We start from the raw sequence: 21,719 nt of genomic DNA on the forward strand, positions 1-21,719 counted from the left end.
CCTGTTGTTCCATGTCCAATTCTAACTGTTCCTTCCTGACATGCATACAGATTTCTCAGGAGGCAGGTAAGGTGGTCTGGTATTCCCATCTCTTGAATTTTCCACAGTTTGTTGTGTTCCTCACAGTCAAGGGCTTTAGCATAGTCAATAAAGCAGAAGTAGGTGTTCTTCTGGAGCTCTTTTATTTTTCTATGATCCAACAGATGCTGGCAATTTGATCACTGGTTCCTCTGCCTTTTCTAAATCTAGCTTGAACATTTGGAAGTTCTTGGTTTTTTCAGAACTGTTGAAGACTCGTTTGGAAAAAATTGAGCATTACTTTGTTAGTGCAATTGTGTGGTAGTTTGAACATTTTTTGACATTATTTTTCTTTGGGATTGGAATGAAAGCTGATCTTTTCCAGTCCTGTGGCCACTGCTGAGCTTTCCAAATTTGCTGGCATATTGATGCACTTTCAGAGTATCATCTTTTATGATTTGAAATAGCTCAACTGGAATTCAATCACCTCCACTAGCTGTGTTGTAGAGATGCTTCCTAAGGCCCACTTGACTTTTCACTCCAGAATGTCTGACTCTAGGTAAGTGATCACACCATTGTGGTCATCTGGGTAGTGAAGATCTTTTTTGTACAATTCTTCTGTGTAGTCTTGCCACTTCTTCTTAATATCTTCTGCTTCTGTTAGGTCCATTACCTTTCCATCCTTTATTGTGCCCATCTTTACATGAAATGTTGCCTTCTTATCTCTAATTTTCTTGAAGAGATCTCTAGTTTTCCCCATCCTATTGTTTTCCTCTATTTCTTTGCATTGATCACTCAGGAAGGCTTTCTTGTCTCTCCTTGTTATTCTTTGGAACCCTGCATTCAAATGGGTATCTTTCCTTTTCTCCTTTGCCTTTCACTTTTCTTTATTCAGATAATTGTAAGGCCTCCTCAGACAGCCATTTTGCTTTTTGGCATTTCTTTTTCTTGGGGATGGTCTTGATCTGTGCCCCCTGTACAATGTCACAAACCTCCACCCATAGTTCTTCAGGCACTCTGTCTATCAGATCTAATCCCTGAATCTGTTTGTCATTTCCACTGTATAATCATAAGGGATTTGATTTAGGTCATGCCTGAATGATCTAGTGGTTTTCCTTACTTTCTTCAATTTCAGTCTGAATTTGGCAATAAGGAGTTCATGATCTGAGCCACCATCAGCTCCCAGTCCTGTTTCAGATGACTGTTTAGAGCTTCTCTATCTTCAGGCACAAATAATATAATCAATCTGATTTTGATATTGACCATCTGGTGATGTCCATGTGTAGGGTTATCTCTTGTGTTGTTGGAAGAGGGTGCTTGCTATGACCAGTACATTCTCTGGCAGAACTCTGTTAACCTTTGCTCTGCTTCATTTTGTACTCCAAGGCCAAACTTGCCTGTTATTCCTGGTATCTCTTGACTTCTTACTTTTGCATTCCATTCCCCTATGATGAAAAGGACAGTTTTTTCTTTTTGGTGTTAGCTCTAGAAGGTCTTGTATGTCATCATAGAATCATTCAGCTTCAGCTTCCATGGCATTAGTGGCTGTGGCATAGACTTGGATTACTCTGATATTTAATAATTTGCCTTGGAAATGAACAGAGATTTTTCTGTCATTTTTGAGATGGCATCCAAGTACTGCATTTTGGAATCTTTTGTTGACTATGAGGGCTAGTCTATTTCTTCTACGGGATTGTTGCCTACAGTAGTAGATATAATGGTCCTCTGAATTAAATTCCCCCATTCCAGACCATTTTAGTTCAGTGATTCCTAAAATGTCAATGTTCACTCTTTGCGAAATTGGTTACAAAGTATTGTCTTCCATATCTGCATGGCCATTTAGCTGTCAGCAAAATCTTTAAGAGGCAGCCAAAGTTTTGTGAGGGACTTAGCTCTGTAACTTTTAGCACAGTCTTTATTTTTGATGCCTGGGAATTGTACCTCTTTATATGTTTTTCTAGCATTTAAAGCAATGTGCGCTAAATGTATTCAATAGTTTTTCAAGATTAGTGTAACTTCTTAGGTGATTTTTTGCTAACAAAAATTTTTTTTGTTTTTTTTCCTAAACCTGATTTTTTTCTAACAAACCCACTTCCTTTTCATTCCACTCCATTAGAAATTTTACTCATTTTTTTTTTTTTTTAACATATCCTATCAACAGCCAGGAGGAGAATTCTTGTTTATCTGTATTTCTATCCTGTTTTCCAAACACTGATATTACAACCTCCAAACAAAGTCCTCACCTTGGAACTCTTTGAAATTTTCATCATCAACATCATCATCATCTTGAGTGCCTGATATCAATTAGGGAAAAAAGTCTAAGAACTTTGCACATACTCATTCACTTACTACTAGGAAATAATTATTACTACTGTGTCCATTTTGTAAGTGCAGACTCTGAGGTATAGAGTGAATAAATAATGTGGTCAAGTGAGTATTTGATGAAGTCAGGATTTGAATCTAGAAAATTTGTTTTCAGGGTCCATGTTCATAGTAACTATTTTACGTGTTTACCTCCCAATATTCTGCTTTTTTGATTTCTAATATTAAGTTAATATTTCATGATTTTGTTCACCAGTTTTCTCTTAAAACTAACTTCTTCCATAATTACATAATTTTTAAAATATATTGGATAACTCATCATGGACACTAGGCTAGTGTCCATTAATGTTTCTTTAGTAGCAGTCTTTTCCACTTCCATTCCTCTTCAAATGCATTTTCTGAAATATCCAGCCTAGACAATTTTTGCAGCTTTCATCTCAGAAAATTTTAAATATGTTTTGTTTTATTTTCATCTTTTTCAATATCTTATTCATGAAGCACCTGTTTTTTGAGGGAGATCTCTAAATGGAAAGGTCTCCTAAATCTCTCTGTGCCTCAGTTTCCTCACTTGTACATGAATGCTCTTTCTCCAAATATTTTATAACTTCAGTAAGATAGTATAGGCAAAGCTGTACCATATATCCAGAGAATGGTTCTAATTAAAAACCTGAATTGTATTCCTCATTATATGGTAAATTCTCTCCTAACACTTGAGTTGTATTTTTTAAAGCATCATTTGTATTTTTAAAGTTTAATTTAACTATTCAATATTTCTTATTTATTTATTTTTATTGAAATGTAGTTGTGGTACAATATTATGTTAGATTCATGTATACAACATAGGAATTCAATATTTAAATACATTATGAAGTGATCAGCATGATAAGCTTAGTAACCATCTGTTCCAGTACAAGCATATTACAGTATTATCGACCATATTCTTAATGCTGTTTAATACATCCTCTTACCTTATTTATTTGTTGATCTTGTCTTGTCTTGATCTTGTCTTCATTCACCAATTAATTCTGTTTTCTTGTAAGATTACTATTCCTTGTAATTATTTGATTTATACAATTAACTTGCTTATTGTCTTACACTGCAAGTAGAAAATGTTAAATAGCTGTGTTGTGTTCTGTGTGGTACATTGGATTTCATGAGCAGATTAGTGATTTAATGTGTCTACCTTTATTTGTAAAAATGATAAAGCAGTTCTCAATTAATAAAGAAATGACCTTGTGTCTGATTTTTTTGTATTAATCAGAGAAGGCAATCATGTGTTTCATAGCAAATATTTAACAACTTGAGAAGTATGAAATATTTGCTCAGAGTGAAAATTTTCTTGTAATCAGGTCAAATATTTATAGCAAATATATCTTAATATTTAAACATAGTTTAAAATTTTTATATTTGTAACCTAGGTATACTTGTAAAACTTAATCCCTGAAGTTAGCTAAATACCATTAACAGAAATAATCAACTATGTTTCACTTGATTTTATGTGGCATACCACAGATCTATTTAAAAATATCAACATAGATATAAAATGTACTTTTTAGACCAAAAACGTTTGCAGGCCATTGTTGTTAAAATATACTGGCAAATAAAAGCTCAAATTAACTTCAAAAAAATCAACATAGATAATCTGCCAGTTTATACTAAAATTTTAAAATACTGATTAGATTTGATGCCTGTTAAATTACATACAGTCCAACTAACAGCAGAATTTTGGTAAATACAATATATATTGAGAGAATTTAAAGTCTAATTGACCTACTCATTTACCATAGAATTTTACTTTAACTATATGAAACATACTAGCCATTTCAAAGCAGAAAAGGAATATGAAGTGGCAGAAAGTTTGAATAAAATGGAAAAAATGTTTTTACCAATTACCAGCTCAACCATTTAATCTGGAAGCATTTATACCAAGTTTTAATGTCTGCTGAATTTGTCAAGTAATTTTAGGAATCCAGCCTCTCAGCTGAAATCTTCTTAAAAGTACTCTGGAGGTGCTGGAAGCATCGGCATTTTATCTCTCTATCCATTTATTTATCTATTGTGTTTATGGGGAGACTTGGTCCTTTACTTTGTAGGTGGTTTTATTTTGTGATGTAAGATAAAAGGGCAGTCTGAGCAGCATAGTCTACTCCTCCCTGAGGAAGAAACCAAACTGATTAAAATCTTATCTACTGTATTTTCAAGAGTGTCAGTTTTTTTGTTTGTTTGTTTGCTTTGCTATTCTTACAGCATTATGGACATACTTAAAACAAGCAAACAAAAAACTACTTGGTGATTAGCTTTGTTTTTATAAAATGTATTTTCTTTAATGCTTTATTTCTACAGTTAAAGGTCCAGTTTGTTCTTAGTGTAACTTAAGATAGTTCAACTAATAATACCTCATTGTTGCTGATGCTGATGACAATGAAGGTAGGCTCTCAATATGTTTTTCTTTTCACTATCAATTAATACATTAAATCTGAATTCCATGGAAGTGTATATCCTATTGCAAAGAAGGAAGTTGCATTCAAGTAAGACATGCATAAAACTGTTAAAATTGAGTCCACATACTTCTACACATTTTACTTCTATCAAAGTTAGAACAATTTTAGACTTAAATTGATTTTCTAATCTTCTGATAAAATGGTAAGCAGTTTAATCAGGTCTGTGGTCAAGCAGAAACCCCTATCTGTAATCTGATGTTGCTGCTTTTGCCTTTGACTTTGTGACTCATCTATTAATAGTTTGTTTAGAGTTGAATACAATTGCATTAGCATGAAACAATTTTGGATTAACATATAAACATACACAGCAGCTTAAGAGTATAGATAATTCTGACAGTACGTAAAGCAACCTGATATTTCTATTAATACAGTGATCATGGGTAAAATACCAAATGCAATATGTAATGCAGTATATTTAAATTATCCTGGACATTACTACTTGTGAACTTCAGTGCTCATAGAAATAACACTGCAAATACTCTCAGCTTCTTGGTGTTTTGGGAGGACAATATCCTGCTATACTTTGGAAATTTCCTTTGGAAATTTGCAATTGCTTGCAAAGCGCAGTGAAAACAGCAGTTTGTACCTAAATCCCATTTAAGGATGTTTGTAAGCAACTTATTAAAACCATTAACCAACAGCATGAGGAAGAATTAGAGTTTTTGCTGTTGTATATGATCATTCTTTGAAAAAGATTTCAGTATTAAATATGTTTAAAACTCAAATTGAAAAAAAAAGTAGCCAATGTTTTGAAGGCAAATAATTTGTAAGAAAACAGAATAAATTGCTTAATGAAAAAATTTGTGTGTGTGCTGTCACTTCAGTCATGTCTGACTCTTTGCGATTCTCTGAACTGTAGCCTACCAGGCACCTCTGTCCATGGGACTCTCCAGGCAAGGATACTGTAGTGGGCTGCCATGCCCTTTTTCAGGGTATCTTCCCAACCCTGGGATCAAACCCATGTCTCCTATGTCTCCTGCTTTGGCAGGTGGGTTCTTTACCAATAACAGCACCTGGGAAATCCATCCATATATATGCAAATAAATGTCAATATTTTGAGGAGAAGAACTGGTATGAGTTTTCTATCACTAGTATCAATTTCTTCAATTTCCTACCTATAGTTGCAAGAGAATATTTATTATGTATTCCAGGATTCATTGTTCTTCACTGCTTTTTTTCCTTAAATCCTTTTTGAAAGTGAAAGTTAGCTGCTCAGTCATGTCCAACTCTGTGCGACCCCATGGACTGTAACCCTCCAGGCTCCCCTGACCATGGGATTCTCCAGGCAAGAAATGGAGTGGGTTGCCATTTCCTTCTCCAGGTGGTCTTGCTGACTCAGGCACTGAACCTGGGTCTCCAACATTGCAGGCAGATTCTTTACCATCTAAACCACCAGGGAACCCCCTAAATCCTCTTTACTGTCTGGTTTATTTTTTAATTTAAGATAAGGTGTTGAAGCAGATTTCATTTTTAGACAGAACTTCATTTACCAACTATACAAAAGTGACTCTCGAATTTATGTCTTCACCCCTGAGTTTTCTTTTGGCTTCCATACTTATACAATCAGTGGATTCCTTCAAGTTATCTCTAGAATGTCTCAACAGTATCTCACATTCACTGTAGCCAAAAACTATGCCTGAAATATTGAGGCTGTTTCTCATCTCAGTGACAGTATCCCTAACCAACTCTGTTCAAGTCAGAAACCTTATAATCTTGATGATGACATGCTCAGAACAACCAGTCTGTCATCAAATCTACCTTATATAACTTGCTAATATCTCTTGAATATCTCTTGAATAGTTAATGTCTTTCCCCTTATGGTATCACTACACTAGCCCAGTGTTTGATCAAGGCAAATCTGCTAAAGCTAATGGTCTCCTGTTTAGCTCCATACCTACATGTGTTATCCAATGTAGTTACCACACTCAAGCCACAGAGACCACATCAAAAATGCAAACCTGAGCTTGCCAATGCACTCCTCTTTTAATTCTTCAAATCTTTTCATGATTCATGGAATAAAAAGGCAAACCTTACAACGGTTTCAAAATTCTGTATCATTTAGGCAATTTGAGTCTATTTTCCATGTGCTCTTTGTTTTAGATACAAAAACCAAAATCCTCTTAGCATTTTTCCCCCCAAAATGCTGTAACCATTTCCATTCCCAATCCCTGTAAAATTGCTACATCCTCTGTGTAGATGATACTCTTATATTTTTTCTTTGTTAGTTCCCACTTAACCTTCAGTTCACTGTTCACTTTTACTTTCTTTAAGGGGCCTTTTCTAAGGCTAGGACTGAAATATTCCAGAGCTCTTGGTTTTATGGTCACATAGATCCCTATGCTTTTCTCGCATTGCACTTAACTATAGTTTACAATTTAGAATTTGACATTACCTAGTTACTTGCTGTTTACCACACATAGTTTTGGTTTTAAGTTTTATATGGCCTGGAGTCATATCTGTTTTTCCACTACTGAATTTTTTGGCCATAATTAATTGCCTAGAAATCACCAAATATACATATTTTGCTTCGAAAATAATTTTGAAATTTTACTAATTTGTTACCTGTTCACAGTTACATACATACCATGATACACATAAGAGACTGTGTTTCTGAAATTGGGTGTGTGAACCCCTGAATAAATAACCTAGAGAATTATCATTATGAAATTATACACCTGTGATTATACCAAGCCAGAATATAAGCAAATGATTTTCTCTTTTCTTTCACATTGCTTCTTCCTAAAATTGTTGCTTATAATCTTTAGGTCAGAAGAGATCCCTGTGTCTCCGTAAAAGTTATGGTTTTGCATCTGGTCTGCTTCTTCCATTTAATTTTCAAAATGGAAATATTTTATTTTAATAAAAAGAAGAGGAAGAAAGCAGTTGAAGAGCTGAGAAGAAATAAAAAAGGCAGGTTCCAAATTGTGCACTTGATTAATATTCTTGTGAGATATCCTCCTAAATAATCAGATTCCCAAACCAATTTTCTACATGAACTAAACAGTGAAGGTCAGAGGAAATGTCCTTAAATTCCACTCCTTTCTCACGGTAGTAAAAAGAGGGCAGTGCATTGTGATGCAGATTTGCCGCAGTGTTCAGCCTAGTTCTCCAGCAGACAGTTTCCCATGAATATCATTATCCTGCCCATAAAAAGAAGCTCAGGTAGTAATGGGCAAAACACCACCCACAGGAAGATGAAAAGCCCTCCCAGATAGCAAGCTTGAACACCTGACATTTGAATGTTTAGGAATTACCAACAGGTGCAGGGAAGCAAGACAATAGAGATATTAGGTTACGGTTTAAGGAATTAGGAAGAGAGTTTAGTATTACCACTGAGAGATATTGAACTGAGCTTGGTATTTGGCAAAGGTTATACATTTGAGAGCTACAATAAAATATGAAAGGTTGTGGAAATGAGTGTACTAATCAAAATTGGTATTGAGAACACGTCTTAAAGGTCTTTCTTTAAAAAAATGTAACATACAGTAAATGAGGCAGTTTCATAGCATTACGTTCTTCCAAAATAAAGTCTTAAAGTGAAAATGTATGTATTTTATAGCATTCAGCATATATGATACTAAGGCATTATTTTAATACTAAGTATTCTCAAAATGAAAGTGGATGCACTTTTAATTAATAACTGAACTGCTTTGAATTTATTTATGCAATCTAATGTGAACTATATATTAAATTAGAAGGGCTACTAATAAATCAATTTTGCTTTCAAAAGAAAAATAAAGTTCAGATCTAAAATCTAGGAATTCTGAATGAATAATAAACATACCAGAGTCAGACTTACATTATGTTTACATAATTTTAATGAGAAATATGCCAAGATAAACATTCTGTATCTAATATTTTGTCATTGTAACCATTCTAAATCATTAATATCAAACAAGAATATTAATTTTGAAGCAAATTGTCCTTTATTGGTATTAAGAAATCAGTGATTATTTGTTACTTATTTTAAACTTTAAATGAATTGCTGTTTAAAGTGATCATGAATTATTCTGACTTTAAAATGTCACAATTGTTTGGATGATAAAAGAACAATTACAAACTCTGGACAAAATAGAAAATAAAAAAAACAGATCTTTGATGAGTGAATAAATACAGGGAAAATTTAGAGGAATTCAGTCTGAAAGTAAGTGACATATATGAATGTATTTCCTATTAGAGGTCACAGAGTGGCTGAAATGCCAACCAAAAATACAGCTGTATTTCTAGAAATAAGAACCAAGGGAAGGAGCCTCAGAGAACAAAGGTCATCAGAAAGTGACCAGGAAACTCTGGGAAGAAAAGAACCAGAGAAAGAAACTCCGTATTCTGTATATAAGTTCCCTAAGATTGTGTAGTTGTGCAGAAACAAACAAAAAATCTGAAAGCTGTCTGATTTGAAATCTGAGTACACCAAAGACATAACCGGTTTTTGGTCCAACCTAAATTTTGCTAGACAAAACATCAACTAGCTTCAGAACAACATAAAATAATTATAAAATAATTATAAAATAATTCAGAATATTCACAATACAAGGTTCCCAGTGTCCAGGATAAAATCCCAAATCACCTGACATATAAAAAGCTGAATAAATGGAAGTATTTTCTTGAGAAAGTGAAGAGCAGCAGATGAAAAACTACCCAGATATGAGTTTGTCAAAGACTTCAAAGCAGTTTTTAATATTTGTAATTGATACAAATGAATTAAATATAGAAAATTTCAACAAATAAGTAGAAAATATTCTTAAAAGAAAAATTTAGAATGGAAAAATATAGTCTCTGAAATGAAATATTGAGAAGGAAGTCTTACTGGCAGAAAGAAGATGTCAAAGGACAGATTCAGGAAGTTTGAAGACAGATTAATAGAGATAATATTATCCAATTTGAAGAAGAGAGGAAAAAAATTAATGAATAAAATTGTCAATGGCCTTGAGACAGGTGACATACTTTTACCCAAGAAGCTTTGACCATTTTTATTAATTGAAATGACAAGGTGAATAAGAGAACTGAACAAATAAAATGTTTACACAAATAATTGGTGGATATCCCCAAAATTAGAAAAAAAAACATAGATTTATAGATTCAGTAAGTTTGTCAAGATCCAAACAGGATAAATAGAAACACATACACACACACAAGCACACTCCAAGCATCTCAAAGTTAAACTACTAAAAGCCAACATTAATAGAAATGCCAGAAATCACATAGAAAAAAAATATACATTAAACATAGATGGGGCTTCCCTGATAGCTCAGTTGATAAAGAATCCTCCTGCAATGCAGGAGACCCTGGTTTGATTCCTGGGTCAGGACGATCCCCTGGAGAAGGGAAAGGCTACCCACATCAGTAGTCTGGCTTAGAAATTCCATGGACTGTATAGTCCATGGAATCAGAAAGAGTAGGACATGAGTGAGTGACTTTCACTTTCAAATATACATGAACAATTATTAGAATGATTTTTGGCATTTCTGCAGAAAATATGTAGGCCAAAAGAGAGTGAAGAAACATTCTTATGGTTAAAAGAAATAAAGAACAAGGGTGAAACATATTCTAATATAGACAATCTAAGAGAAACTATAGATCCCAATAAGAGGGAGAAATGTTAAATTCTTATAATTTAATTGATTATTCCAGATAAAAGTTTCAATTATTAAGAACAAATAATGAACATAATAAATGGTGAATATCTGAGTGAACATAAATATAAACATATATGTATAAATTATGTATACATAAGCATATTTATACATATACCGACCAACTGTATATGAAATGAATATATATATACATGTGTATATAAAAAACTATACCAACCAAAGTAAGGCATGCTTTTTAAAACAAATAACAGGTCCATTCTAAAGTTGATAAAGAGATAAATTTGCAAAATAACTTTAAATAAATGAACAAATGGGAGGAAAAGCAATACCCAATTTTAGAATATAAATTTATAGTCATCAAAACTCTGGGGTCACAGGTTTTCTCTGAAAGGGAGCAGACAGTGAGTACTTTAGCATTTGCAGTCTCTATATATTGTCTTTTCACAATTACTGTGGTAGAGTTCTGCCACTGTAGAATGAAAGCTGCATAGATAATTATCTAAACAAATAGGATTGCTTAGCTTTAATAGAACTTTATAAAAATTGGCAGCATAGGCCCAGTTTCCTTGTGGGCTGTGGTTTGCTGACCCTGATCAAGACTGTGGAATTTGTCAAAAGGCTAAACTTATACATTGATAGAACAAAATAAAGCTCATAATAGACCTGCTGATACGGTCAGTTTTCAACAAAGGTGCTAAATCAATTCATTAAAGAACTTTTGATAGTTGTTTCTTGATATAGTTATAATTTTCATTTCCTAAGTAATGATGTTGGAAATATTTTGCCTTTAAGCAATTTATTGAAGTGGTGAAACCTTTTGATGAAAATTTTAAGTGTGGCAGAACAAAGACTTGATGCAAATGTGGAGCACTAGAAAACTCTTGTATATTGATGATTAGAGTGTAAATTACACATGATTTTAGAAATTGATTTAGAAATGTCTTAAAATGTTCAACAAACACCTACCATATAATCTAATAATTTTATATCTAGTTATTTACACAAGGGAAATAAGAAAATTCCAAGCAAAGACTTACACATAAATGTTCACAGATTTCTTCCAATAGCCCAGCTTGGAAAAAATCTTGTGTGTATGGATTAATGAATAGATTAAACAAACTATGACATCTCCATACAATTAAATAATACCCAACAAATGTTGGTGTTGCCGTTTTAGTCATTAAGTCGTATTAGACTCTTTTGCAACCCCATGGCCTCTAGCCGGATAGGCTCTTCTGTCTGCGGCGTTTCCCAGCCAAGAATACTGGAGTGGGTTGCCATTGCCTTCTCCTGGGGATCTTCCCAAACTGGGGTCTGAGTCTGAGGCTTCTGCATTGGCAGGCGAATTCTTTACCACTGAGTCACCAATTCGCAGCAATAAAAAGTAACAAACCTCTGAAACAAACAACAACAGAAATAAATGTCAAAACCACTACACTGACTGAAAAAATTTTAGCAATGTAAAAAATTTTAGAGAATGCCATCTAATCTACAGTGACCAAAATACAAGTTGTAGTTGCTTATGATTGAGGACAGAGGGAATGATGAACTCTAATGAGGAACAAGGGATCTTTTAGGCATAATAGGAATGTTCTATATTTTGATTCTGGTGGTGGTGATGTTATAGAAGTATGTGATTTTAAAAATCCATCACATTTTTAATGGTAAACGTATGTGGTTTACCATATGCAATTCACATCTCAGCGAAGTTCATGTAAGCAAAAATTGTGTAATAAATATATTATTATATTATTTACTTATAGTCTAATTTAAGGAGATGTTTGTGATGTAACAATGCAGTATAAAAACTGTTTGTAGTTTATTCTGTATCAGTATTTAAAAGAACTTTTGTGCAATAACAGCCTAACAACTTATAGTGAGATGAAATCCTTCATGCTAAAATTCTAAGACTGGCCTTGGGTGGTGATTTCATTGATAACAAAGAAGATCCAGTTTTGTAACAGTCAGACTCCATTCAGTAACAGAAATCACATAGTAGTTAGAAAAAAGGAATATTTAGTATAAAAATTATTTGATCTTTAGCAAAGAATTGGACTAACTAGTAACATGATTGCCAACTAGGATAAAGAGAATATAGGACTAGCAGCTGTAAGAATAAAGAGTAACAGGATCTGATGGTAAGAATATCCTTACTTTATGACCTTAAATCACAAATAAAAACAATAAAGTAATATGCCAAATGTCAATAAATAAAACACAGCCTAATTTGATCTTACATGTTTAACTTTATCTTAATGGATTAGCAACCAGTCTTAATCCTTTATTTATTGTTTCACCATAAACAGAACAGACACTTGATAACAGTGTCTGACATAAATTTATGCACAAACACCTTGCTGTTTAGTTTTTCTACTTATAGCTGATTCCATTTTCATAAGCAGTCTTTACAGTGTTTTATATTACTTTCCTCAAAGAAATGGAGGAGAAAATGGCAACCCACTCCAATATTCTAGCCTAGAGAATTCCATGGACAGAGGAGCCTGGTGAGCTACAGTCCATGGGGTTGCAAGGAATCAGACACGACTGAGCAACTAGTACACCTCAAATAAAAAAGACATTTTTGATTGCACATAATTTTCTACACTACAGAACAGTTATTTGCTTTTCTGTAGTTACGGAATACAGTTGTCCTCAAGAGATCACCTAATATGATCACGCATCCTTCCATCACATAGCTGATTCTATTAAAGATTTGAAGCACAACAGTAGTTCTTATTCTGGAACAGTTCAGTCTCCTAAATGGATTTCCTATTTTCCATTACTCTGTTTTATCTTAAACCTAGCCTCTCATAATCCAATTTGTGTATGTTACTAGACCTTATTACTTCCTGTTCCTTGGGATCAATACTTGGCTGATTGAGGTAAAGCATTGACAATAGAAGATCATTAGCAAAATTATATATCATTAATATTGTTTTTTAATTTAAAAAATTTAAAAGTATATATATTCAATAGCTTTTATATAGAAACAATTTTCCCTTAGGTGTAATCTTAATAATGACTAACATTCATCATCAATGATTTATACAGTAAACCCATGGAACAGCACCTACAGTATTCAGCTGGGTTCTCTAAGGTAAGATGAATTCTAAAGATGATGGCAAAGTAATCTGAATTCATTATAATTCTATATGCTCATTATTTTTCTTGAATATTTTATGTCTTTTTCTATTCTTTTTAAAAATTTGTTTATTCATTTTTGGCCATGCCAGAATGGCATACACAGGCTTTTGCGCTCTTGGTTGGCGTGCACCGGCTTTCTCTACTTGCGGTGAGGTGGGGCGGCCCTCCCGTGCGGCGCACAGGCCTCATTGTAGTGGCTTCTCTTGCCGAAGAGCACGGGCTCGGTTGTGGTACTCAGGCTTAGTTGCTTCTCAGCATGTGGGATGCTCCCAGATCAGGGATTGATTGAACCCATGACCCCTGAATCGCACGGTGGATTCTTAACCACTGGACCACCTGGGAAGTCCTTTTTCTATTCTTAAGTGTAGCTATATTTTAGTGACTTACCTTTGTGAAGCAAATACAGAGTTAGTAGAATTTACAAAACTTGCAGAACCAAATAAATGATAATATAGTTTTTCCATTTCCTCCACTGGCTTATGTAATACATATTACACGCATGGCTCCTTCCCTGGGCTTCACGTTGAGTTTCTCCCACTTGGTTTGTTTGTTTGGTACACATTGAAGACTTGCGGCATCAACCATTTTTTCCAACAACATTGTCTCATAGTCTCTGTGTCAGATTTTGGCAGTTTTCTCAATACTTCCACCTTTTTCATTATCATATTTGTTACAGGCATCTGTCAGCAGACCTTGCCCAAGGTGTCACCGATGGCAGAGCCCTACAGCCATGCTCTCATTCCATCAGCTCTTAGAAAACACACATGAGACCTGTTGCATTGATAATGAGGCCCATCTGCTACAGGAATCTAAAGCTGACCGCACCACTTGTGCGTCCCAGGCCAGCTCAACGCTGACCTGTGACAGCCAGATATGAGCATGGTGCTCTTCCCTTGCCTGCAAGTCTTCATGCCTGGCTTCACCCCACTGACCAGCAGTGGCAGCCAGCAAAACTGGGTCCTCAAGGTGCCCAAGCTCACTCACCAGATGTTCCACTCCAAGAACTCAAGGGCCATCTGTGACTCCCACCATGGTTACTGCCTGACCTTGGCTGCTGGTTTCAGGGGAAGCATGTCCGTGCAGGTGGGCAGGCAAATACTTAACTCAAAACAAGAACAGCAGCTATTATTTACAAAACAGACTTATAGGCATAGAAAACAAATGTATGGTTACAAAGGGGAAAGGAAAGGAGGGGGTAAATTAGGAATTTGGGGTTAACAGGTACTACTATGTATAAAATAGATTAGCAACAAGGACCTACTGTATACCACAGGAAATTATATCTAGTATCTTGTAATAACCTGTAATATAAAATAATCTAAAAAGGATATACATATATGTGTGTATGATTCACTTTGCTATACACCTGAAACACTGTACATCAACTATACTTCAATTTAAAATGATAAAGTAAAAAGAAAGAACTGCAGGTATTTTTCTCAAGTTAATCCCCAGCTGTGTGAAAGCAGCTGTCGGTGACATCCCACCCCAGGGGGTGTAAAAGTCCACCACCTTCATTGGCAATAGCCCTGCCACCCTGAGATGTTCAAGCATATTTCTGAGAAGTTCATAATCATGTGCAGAGCAAGGTGTGCTGGTTGACCAGCAAGGGTTGGATGAGATGAAGTTCCCCCAGGCTGACATGAAAGACTCCGTGTCCAAGTACCAGCAGTACAAGGATACTGTGATCAAGGAGAAGGACAACCTGTTTTATTTTATAAAATTGTCGCAGCCACCCAATCTTCAACAACCACCACCCCCATCATCCAGCAGCCAACAAGGCAACAGCCTCCACCAGCAATTTTATTATGACACATTGAAAGCTCAGATGATGGTTAGCATTTTTAGCAAATGCCAAAAATGGTTTTTCTTGTTTTAATTAATTAATTAATCAATTTGACAGCCTCAAGTCTTAGTTGCTGCATTTGGGATCTTCGTTGCATTATGTGGGACCTTTGCAGCGCTTGGACTTTCTGGCTGTGGTGTGAGGATTCAGCAGCTGTGGCTCAGAGAGTCAGTTGCTCTATGGCATGTGGGATCTTAGCTCCCTGACCAGGGATCACACCCGGTCTCCTGCATTGCAAGGTGGCATCCTAGCCACTAGATCACCAGGGAAATCCCAGCAAAGTGTTTTTTAAATTAAGGTGTGCACATTTGTTTTTAGACATAATGCTACTGCACTTAGGCTATTAGTGTAAAAATAACTTTTATATTCAGTGGGAACCCCCAAAATTCATGTGACTCACTTTATTGTGGGATTCATTTTATTGCACTGATATGGAATCTAACCTGCAACATCTCCAAGGTATGCCTGTATTTCTTTAAATTAAGTAGTACTATTATAAATACAGCTAACATAAATGAATCAAGCAAAATAAAAACAGAGTGAACATATATTTCATCAGATTAAGTTGTTCCTTAGCAAGTTGTTCCTTAGTTGTTCCTAGTGAATAGCCTAGTAAATGTCACCATTAAGTACCAGTCAACACCATGGAATTTTCCAGGCAAGATACTGGAGTGGGTTGCCATTTCCTTCTCCAGGGGATCTTCCCCACCCAGGGATCCTACCCAGGTCTCTGCATTGCAGGACGATTCTTTATCACTTGAATCGCAGGTGATTTATATAGAAAATAAATTAATAGTAGTAAAAATGACAAAGTATTTTGTGTTAAAATTGTTTTTGAGACTTTCTATTTACTTACTCTTCTGTTTCCAATATACACTAACAACATTGATCACTTACATATTTAATGGATTTCTGCAAAAATATGCAATATAAAGACACGTGGCATGCTTTATTGAAAAAAAAATTACCAACTTCAGAAATATTTACAGAACCATACACCTATGTAATCATTTACTCAACCATGGATTTAATCTCTTCTTTTACACTGGACAGTGTGCTAACTCTTATAATCAGAAGGATGGAAGAGTTCAAATTCTGGGTGCATTCAAGTCCAGCTTCACTTACTAAATTAGTGATTTGAAATAAAGTCACTTTCTTATTCTAATTTCCTTCTGTAAGATGGAAAGTAAATACTGATCTGATGAAAATGAATGAGTTAGCATGAGGATGAACCTCTCACAAATAGTAATATAAATAATTGTTGACAATACCTGTTTTTGTCAACACAGTTTTTTTTTTTTTAATAACGCTTAAAGTAGGTAAGAAAAAGGAGAGATAAAACAAAAATGAGAGATAAGAATAATTTCAAACCATATTGAGGCTTGAGAGACACTGACTAAATAAGAGGAAGAGGAAAAATCTTGAGGTTTCTGAAGCAGAACAGGGGGAATCTGTATAAATTGCCTTGTTAAGCATTTTCTTGGTTTGCTTTGCTCACTTCACTTTCAGATAAGAAATAATTATGACAGAGGCAAAGCCATCAGCACCAGATAGAGGAATCATAAAATCTCCCTAGACACATAAAATGAAGACCTTATTAAGCTAAGAAAATATTAATTAAGCTAAACCAGTATTTATCCATGAAAATTTCCAAGGCACTGTATGCATGCATGGTCTTTACTTTGTAGAGTTACTTATCACAGACCTCCTTTTATATCTTCTTCTCTGAAAAATGTCTCCTCCATTTTTAAAATTTTATTTATTTATTTATTTTTTATTTATTTATTTTACTTACAACATTGTATTGGTTTTGCCACACATTGACTTGAATCCACCATGGGTGTACATGTGTTCCCCATCCTGAACCCCCTGAGCATCCTGTCTCATGCATCAAACCTGGACTGGAGATTCATTTCACATATGATAATTTACATGTTTCAATGCCATTCTCCAAAATCATCCCACCCTCACCCTCTCCCACAGAGTCCAAAAGACTGTTCAATGCATCTGTGTCTCTCTTGCTGTCTCGCATACAGGGTTATCGTTACCATCTTTCTAAATTCCATATATATGCGTTAGTATACTGTATTGGTGTTTTTCTTTCTGGCTTACTTCACTCTGTATAATGGGCTCCAGTTTCATCCATCTCATTCGAACTGATCAAATGTATTCTTTTTAATGGCTGAGTAATATTCCATGGTGTATATGTACCACAGCTTCCTTATCCATTCGTCTGCTGATGGGCATCTAGGTTGCTTCCATGTCCTGGCTATTATAAACAGTGCTGCGATGAACATTGGGATACATGTGTCTCTTTCAATTCTGGTTTTCTCAGTGTGTATGCCCAGAAGTGGGATTGCTGGGTCATATGGCAGTTCTATTTCCAGTTTTTTAAGGAATCTCCACACTGTTCTCCATAGTGGCTATACTAGTTTGCATTCCCACCAGCAGTGTAAGAGGGTTCCCTTTTCTCCACACCCTCTCCAGCATTTATTGCTTGTAGACTTTTGGATAGCAGCCATCCTGACTGGCGTGTAATGGTACCCCGTTGTGGTTTTGATTTGCATTTCTCTGATAATGAGTGATGTTGAGCATCTTTTCATGTGTTTGTTAGTCATCTGTATGTCTTCTTTGGAGAAATGTCTGTTTAGTTCTTTGGCCCACTTTTTGATTGGGTCTTGTATTTTTCTGGAATTGAGCTGGAGGAGTTGCTTGTATATTTTTGAGATTAATTCTTTGTCTGTTGCTTCATTTGCTATTATTTTCTCCCATTCTGAAGGGTGTCTTTTCACCTTGCTTATAGTTTCCTTTGTTGTGCAAAAGCTTTTAAGTTTCATTAGGTCCCATTTGTTTATTTTTGCTTTTATTTCCAGTATTCTGGGAGGTGGATCATAGATGATCCTGCTGTGGTTTATGTCAGAGAGTGTTTTGCCTATGTTTTCCTCTAGGAGTTTTATAGTTTTTGGATATATCCTCCATTTTTAAAACACTTGCTCATTATTGTCATTGGAGAAGACAGATACTGGGAAAGATTGAAGGCAGGAGGAGAAGGCGATGACAGAGGATTAGATGTTTGGATGGCATCACCGACTCGATGGACATGAGTTTGAGCAAGCTCTGGGAGCTGGTGATGGACAGGAAAGCCTGGCGTGCTGTAGTCCATGGGTCGCAAAGGGTAGGACACGACTGAGCGACTGAACCGAACTGATCAATGACATAAAGGACACGGATAGAATGAATAAATATACACAAAAGCCATTATTCCATTTTTTAGAAAAAACACTTCACACTGATTTTAGTTCCTGTAATATTAAAGTGAATTATTTTTCTTTTCAAATTACTGTCTTATGGTAAATCCTGTTATAAAATGCTAATTAACAAAAGATACATTCATGCCTCTTGCTAGAAATATACCCTGTCTTCAGCAAGAATTTATCTTGTGAGATTTATTTTGTTTTCTTTAATTACAAGTTTTAAGGTCAATGTTTTGAAATTTTAGTGTCTTTCATGCTTTTGAAACTTAGTATTTTGCCCTTAGAAAATAATTTTCTCCTACTAGGTTCATAACAAATGATGTTGGGCTACTATATTAGTCGGGCTTCCCTGGTGGCTTAGATGGTAAAAAATCTGCCTACAATGCAGTTGGGCTACTACGGACAAGGCCAAATGTAGCTGAGGCAAGAATTGGATATTATTTGGTAAATCTTGCATAGGTCTTGTTTGGTAGAAGTATATTTAAGCATAAGTGGTAATTAAATCGAGAAAAAGGGTTAATACATTTATTAAACAAATATTTATATTAGGCTGGTGCAAATGAAATTGTGACATTTGCATTGTTGAAATTTGTCATTTTATATTGGAATATGTCCTTAATAAATGTGGTTATGACATACATCATTTTAATATGCATTTCCCTCTTTTTGAGTTTTTTTCCTAATGACTTATTACTCACTGCTTATATTTATATTTTATATTTATTAAAATTTTAAATTTATTAAATTTTAAAATATTTTATATTTATTTTAGATTATGAAAATGATGTTAGACAAAAAACGAATTAGAGTAATTTTCTTATTTGTGTTCAAAATGGTTCATAAGGCAGCAGAGACAACTCACAATATCAATAGTGCATTTAGCCCTGGAACTGCTAACATACAATACAGTGGTGGTTCAAGGAGTTTTATAGAGGAGACAGTGGCTTGAAGATGAGGAGTGTAGTGGCCAGTCATCAGAAGTTGACAACAACCAACTGAGATTTGCCAAAGAACTCAATGTCTACTATGCTAATGGTTGTTCAGCATTTGAAGCAAATTGGAAAGGTGATAAAGCTTGATAAGTGGGTGCCTCATGAGCTGACCACAAATCAAAATACTTGTCATTTTAAAGTGTCATCTCATCTGATTCTAAGCAATAATGAACCGTTTCTCAATTGGATTGTGACATGCAACAAAAAGTGGATTTTATATGACAAAGCGGCTACCAGTTCAGTGGGTGGACTGACAAGAAAGTCCAAAGCCCTTCCAAAGCCAAATCTGCACCCAAAAGAAGGGCACAGTCACTGTTTAATGGTCTGCGGCTGGTCTGATCCGCTACAGCTTCCTGAATCCCGGTGAAACCATGACATCTAAGTAAGCTCAGCAAATTGATGGGTGCACCAACAGCCGCAATGCCTGAGGCTGACATTGGTCAACAGAATGGGCCCCATTCTCCACAACAACGCCTAACTGCACATCGCGCAATTAGCACTTCAAAAGTTGAACATGTGTGTGCCTATGTCTGATTCCTGTTGATGTATGGAGAAGCCAGCACAATATCGTAAAGCGATTACTCTTCAATTAAAAAAAAATATTTTTTAAAAAGTTGAACGAATTGGACTAAGTTTTGCCCCATCTACCATATTCACCTGACCTTTTGCCACCTGACTACCACTTCTTCAAGCATCTCAACAACTTTTTGCAGGGAATATGCTTCCACAATCCAGCAGGAGGCAGAAAATGCCTTCCAAGAATTCATCAAATCCTGAAGTGTGGATTTTTATGCTACAGGAATAAGCAAACATTTCTCATTGGTAAAAATATGTTGATTGCAATGGTTCCTATTTTGGTTAATAAAGACGTGTTTGAACCTACTTATAATGATTTGAAATTCATGGTTCAAAACTGCAATTACTTTTGCCCCAACCTAATAGGCAAGTATCCATGTGCCAGGCACTTTTCTATGTGTTGGGGGATAAAGAAGAGAATAAAACACACAAAAATTCCTGCCTTTAAAGTGCTGAAAAGATATATATTTTCATTGCTTTATGAATCTAAGTTTATAAGTAATAGGCAATCATGAGATTGGGTAGAGGATTTTAGTGAATTTTAGGTAATTCAAACCAATTTTATGCAACACAATCTCATGCAGGAAGGAGAAGACAGAAGTCTAACTCAAACAAGCATCACAGATCAGCATCCAAAGACTAAATATAATGGAGCAGGATGAATAAAGAATGAGCTTTGTACCAATAGTGAACCTGGGGTGGAAATAGGAATACTAGATGCCCTGTGTCTCAGTCTTATCCCCTCTCAGAATATAAAAACAAATCGTGAAGCAAATCAAGACTTACCACAGAGTTTACTAGGTGATTGAAACAGCTCTCTGGCAAGGTGGCACGCTTAAAAGTGGAATTCAAAATTTATACACTTTGTCCTTTCAAGTCAACTTTTAGAAATCAATTACTCTAGATAGTTTATCTTTTTTATTGAAAAGAAGAAACTTCAGATTTAGTTTTAATTGTCATTATAGAAAATAGTAAAATCTTCTAGTTCTATATTTTCTATTGAATTGTCAATTATGTGGTACAAGCAATTGTTTCTGCATTGTTGTCACAGGAGGTTAAAATTACTAAGAAAGCTGATTCATCCCTGAAAAACTACAGTTAAATCATAGGAAGCACAACCTTTGGAGATTCTAGGGTAAGGCGACATTCACTTTGTCCTTTAGATTGTTGCTTCTGAACAAACATGACTTTTTGGTTGGAATTTGTGTTTGAGAGCCCTGTAATGTAATTTTTCAGAATGTGTTGAAGTGGAACCCAATATCGTTGGTCTTGTTCAGTAGATTTTCTGCATGATGAAACATACCATTACTATTCTATGTATTTTTACAACCAATAAAAAATGGATTATTTCAATTTTTGAAGTTCTTAAAAGAACACATAATTTTCCAGAAAATAAAGATCACATGGCAGCTCCTATATTTGTTCATGATTGAGCATTGATTGACTTTCATCTGTAAAAAGGTGCCTATGTT

General features: G+C 35.0%; 1 pseudogene; it reads left to right on the plus strand.

The window, feature by feature from the left end:
* The first annotated feature begins 14,309 nt into the window (after positions 1-14,309).
* LOC110147159 (tubulin beta chain-like) lies at positions 14,310-20,038 on the plus strand (annotated as a pseudogene).
* The last annotated feature ends 1,681 nt before the right edge of the window (positions 20,039-21,719 follow it).

Source organism: Odocoileus virginianus, chromosome 12 (assembly GCF_023699985.2).
Source record: "Odocoileus virginianus isolate 20LAN1187 ecotype Illinois chromosome 12, Ovbor_1.2, whole genome shotgun sequence".
Lineage (NCBI taxonomy): Eukaryota > Metazoa > Chordata > Mammalia > Artiodactyla > Cervidae > Odocoileus > Odocoileus virginianus.